General features: G+C 43.0%; 1 pseudogene; it reads left to right on the top strand.

Annotated features, from left to right (window-relative positions):
- Positions 1 to 425: 425 nt before the first annotated feature.
- Positions 426 to 1,397, top strand: LOC137146122 (olfactory receptor 10A7-like; annotated as a pseudogene).
- Positions 1,398 to 4,686: the final 3,289 nt, after the last annotated feature.

A 4,686-nucleotide genomic window follows, 5' to 3' on the forward strand; every position in this document is an offset into this window, starting at 1 on the left:
CCACAGAAACTACAAACTTTGGGGGATGTTTCTTTCCCTTGAGTCATTTTCTCTCATTTTCTGACCACAGCTAGAATGAACAAACGCTGTTTAACTCAGACTGGGATTTTGGAAGGCATCCAAGGGAAATTTGCCCTGGGTGAAATGAAGAGAGAATATTCCCCTATAGTATTGAGGAAGATTTTCAAAGGCACAAAGGGAAGTTAAATAGCCAGGTCCAAATCCTTTAAAGTATTTAGGTTCCTAACACTCATAGAAATCAGCGGGAGTTATCCTCTGAAATACCTTTGGGGATCTGGGCCCCAATGAATATCCATGGAAGTTGGAAGCCTAACTGCCATGTGTCCCTTTCACTATCACCCCCTTATTTCCTTCAGAGGATCATTTCTTCACAAGATATCTGTGTATTTATTGTCCCGCCACAGATGAAATATGCAGAAGAATCAAGAAAGGGGAACCTCACTGCAGTGACTGAATTCGTTCTACTGGGATTGGCAAACCACCACGAGCTGAAGGTGCCTCTGTTCTTCATCTATCTGTTAATTTACACTGTTACCCTGATGAGGAACATCCTCATCACCATCATCACCATGGACCCAGCTCTTTACACCCCCATGTATTTCTTTCTTTGGGTCTTATCCTTCCTGGAGATCTGCTATTCCTCGGTCACTGTCTCCAAGATGCTGGCAAACTTTCTTTCAGAGGACAGGAGCATTTCCTACAAGGGCTGCCTTGCCCAAATGTACTTCCTTCTCTTATTTGGAATCTCTGAGTGCTTCCTTCAGGCTGCCATGGTGTACGACCGCTACATGGCCATATGCAACTCATTTAGGTACAGGATGGTCATGAACAGGAAGGTCTGCCTTTCATTGACAGTTCTCTCATGGTTCAGTGGTAATGTAGTGTCCCTAGTAAAGACAGCCTAGGTGTTCACCTTGCCATTTTGTGGGTCCAATCAGATTAACTATTTTTTCTGTGACATTTCTCCCTTGATTAAGCTTTCTTGCACTGACATTGCTCTGTATGAAATGCAGTTGTTTACAGCAGCTATACTGGTCATCTTCATTCCATTTTCTCTCATACTTGTGTCCTACATCTTTATTATTTCCACCATCTTAAAGATGGCATCAGCTGAAGGCAGACACAAAGCTTTCTCCACCTGCTCCTCACACCTCATTGTGGTGACACTGTATTATGGGAGGTGTGGCCTGATTTATTTAAGGCCCAAGTCCATTCATTTACTAGACAGAAACAAAATGCTATCTCTGATATACACAACCATCATGCCCACCTTAAATCCCTTTATCTACAGCCTGAGGATTAAGGAGGTGATAGGGTCTCTGAGGAAGTTGTTGTGGGACAGGATGAAGAGAAAAATATTTACCTATAAAAAGTAATTTGGGCACAAGTCTTGTTCTGATATCAGTTATACAACTATACAAAGCTGAAGTTGTTTCCTTGACGTCAACGGCATTCAATGCTACAATTGTCCAAAAACTGCTAAAAGAAACACACACAAAATGTTAATGTTTAGTCGAAATTTTGTTTGAGTTTAAATTAGAAATTTTGGCCAAAAGTCATCAGAGTTTCAGAAATGATGATCTTCTTTCTAGCTGCCTGAAACACAAAGAGAAAAATCACAAAAGCTCATCTACAGTTCATATGAATATGCATGGACTTTTTTTTTTATCTCAACTTAAACTCACAGTGAAAAATGTTGTTGAAAAATCTGATATTTGAAAACAATGTTCATGTTCTGTATGTAGAACCGTATGTGTGCATGATTGTCTTCTAATTACCTGTATTTATTTAGAAGGGCTTGCCTGTATCTGGGAAAGAGATTTGGACAGCTTTACCTCTAGATTCATTGCAACTTTTAGGTCAATGTTAACCAAAAGTTATTAATTGAATCATGAATGTTTGATTGCCTATGGCAATGTATGTCATTCCTTCCTGGGACAAGTGTCTTCATGTGAGGAAACTGCCCCCGGAATTCTCATTCATCACTGCCTTGTTTTGCCAGAGTTCAAAATAAAACATGGCGTTCTGAGGTCATAATTCTAAACGACCTTCTAAATGACTTTGGCCAACTCCTGAGTCTCTCAATCCTACCACAGATGGATCCAAGGCCAATAAAATCAACCGAGAGACTCACATTGACATCAATGATCTTTGGACCAGGCCCTGAGTTCTTAAATTGTGAAACTCTCAGAGAGGCAAACTGAACTGGATGTCTCCCATATTCTCGGTTAATGCCTTGAGCAGTGGGGCTTCCTCCTCTGCTTGCCATTTGTATGCAGTTGGGCTTGCTCTGAGAAGACCTCCTGGATGAGGTACACCACATGTTGTGATAAGCATGTGTGGAGCCCATGAGTCTCGAAAGCTGAGTCGTGGAGAGTATTGATCATCTTAGCAGTGGAGATATGTCTGCGGGTTTTGCATCTGTTGTTACGGCATAGGCCCTTGCCATTTTGAGTTGGTGAGTCCTGGTTTGTGGACAGCTTGCTTCTGATGATGAGCTTGACAAGGTAAGGGGGCCTTCAAAGGCCAAAAGAAGGGGGTGGGGAAAGATTTTTCAGGATGTGGTCCCCGGTGTGTATGGGTTGTGATACTTAAGTTCATAAATCTGTTACACAACAAAAATCATGGCCTTAATAAAGATATTGAATATCTGGCTCATTACCCACTAACCCTGCTTTGTCCTATGAGTGTAGAAATGTTAACTGCCCACCTCTCCTTGCACTGCCTCTTGCAACATGAGTTCACATCTTTTCTGTTCCCCACTTGTATTTAGCTGTGACGCTCCAAGTATCATTCCCTGACCTGAAGAAGAGCCCTTTGTAAACTTCACTGTGTGTCTCTTTCACCAGCAGAAGTTGGTCCAATAAAAGATATTACCTCACCCACCTTGTCTCTTTAATATCCTGGGACAAACACAGCTACAACAACACTGCAAGCAATGTGGGCCTCATGTAGAGTTTCTGTACTGAGGAGAACTTCATCGCTATTTAAATCCCTGCAATTTTCCCTAGCATCAGTCCAGTCGACCCATCTTTCAAAACAGCTCTTTTAGCTCACATTACCCCAGGAAGATCTAGGGTGCATCCAGATAATACCTTAAGAGTCAGTGAATACCTGACCTTCAATCCTTACTTATAAACTAGCCCTTCCTCACATCTGGGGTCTTACTATAGGAAATAGAACAACTCTAATAATTTATGATTCCCACATGGACTTCAGAAAAGCAGACTTTGACTCCCTCAGGGAGCTGATGGGCAGGATCCCCTGGGCGGCTAATATGAGAGGGAAAGGAGTCCAAGAGAGCTGGCTGTATTTTAAAGAAACCTTGTTGAGGGCACAGGAACAAACCATCCTGATGTGCAGAAAGAATAGCAAATATGGCAGGCGACCAATTTGTCTTCACAAAGAAGTCTTTGGTGACCTTAAATACAAAAAGGAAGCTTACAAGAAGTGGAAGATTGGCCAGATGACTAGGGAGGATTATAAAAATGCTGCTCGAACATGCAGGAGTGAAATCGGGAAGGCCAAAGCGCAACTGGAGTTGCAGCTAGCAAGGGACAGGAAGGGTGACAAGAAGGGTTTCTACAGGTATGTTAGTAACAAAAAGAAGGTCTGAGAAAGTGTGGGCCCTACAGAATGGGGAAGGCAATGTAGAGAGAGAGGTGGAAAAAACTAAAGTACTCAATGCTTTTTTTGCCTCTCTCTTCACAGACAAGGTCAGCTCCCAGAAAACTGCACTGGACAGCACAGAATGTAGAGGTGCTGAGCAGCCCTCAGTGGTGAAAGAACAGGTTCAGGACTATTTAGAATGACTGGACGTACATGTAATGCATCCGAAGATGCGGAGGGAGTTGGCTGATGTGATTGCAGAGCCATTGGCCATTATCTTTGAAAACTCGTAGAGATTGGGGAGGTCCTAGATGGTTGGAAAAAGGCAAATATAGTGCCCATCTTCAAAAAAGAGAAGAAGGAGGATCCGCAGAACTACAGACCAGTTAACCTCACCTTAGTCCCTGGAAAAATCATGTAGCAGGTCCTCAAGGAATCCATTTTGAGGCACTTGAAAGAGAGGAAGGTGATCAAGGACAGTCAACATGGATTCACCAAGGGCAAGTCATGCCTGACCAATCTGATTGCCTTCTATTATGAGATGCCTGACTCTGTGGATGTAGGGAAGGCGGTGGATGTGATATATTTTGACTTTAGCAGAGCTTTTGATTCGGTCTTCCACAGTATTCTTATCAGCAAGTTAAAGAAGTATGGGTTGGATTAATGGACTATAAGTTTAATAGAGAGCTGTCTAGATCGTCGGACTCAATGGGCAATGATCAGTGAACTTGATGTCTAATTGGCAGCCAGAAACAAGTGGAGTGCCTCAGGGGTCAGTGCTGGGGCCAGTTTTGTTCAACATCTTCTTTAATGATCTGGAGAACGGAATGGAGGAGAGTGAATTGCACCCTCAGCAAGTTTGTGGATGACACTAAGCTAGGGGGAGGGGTAGATATGCTGGAGGGAAGGGATAGGATACAGAGTGATGTAGACAAATTGGAAGATTGGGCCAAAAGAAATCTGATGAGATTTAACAGGGACAAGTGCAGAGTCCTGCACTTAGGATGGAAGGATCCCATGCACAGCTACAGACTGGGGACCAACGGGCGAGGCAGC

Source organism: Emydura macquarii, unplaced genomic scaffold, assembly GCF_026122565.2.
Source record: "Emydura macquarii macquarii isolate MOO-44397 ecotype Brisbane River unplaced genomic scaffold, CSIRO-AGI_Emac_v2 contig_3699, whole genome shotgun sequence".
Taxonomy (NCBI): domain Eukaryota; kingdom Metazoa; phylum Chordata; order Testudines; family Chelidae; genus Emydura; species Emydura macquarii.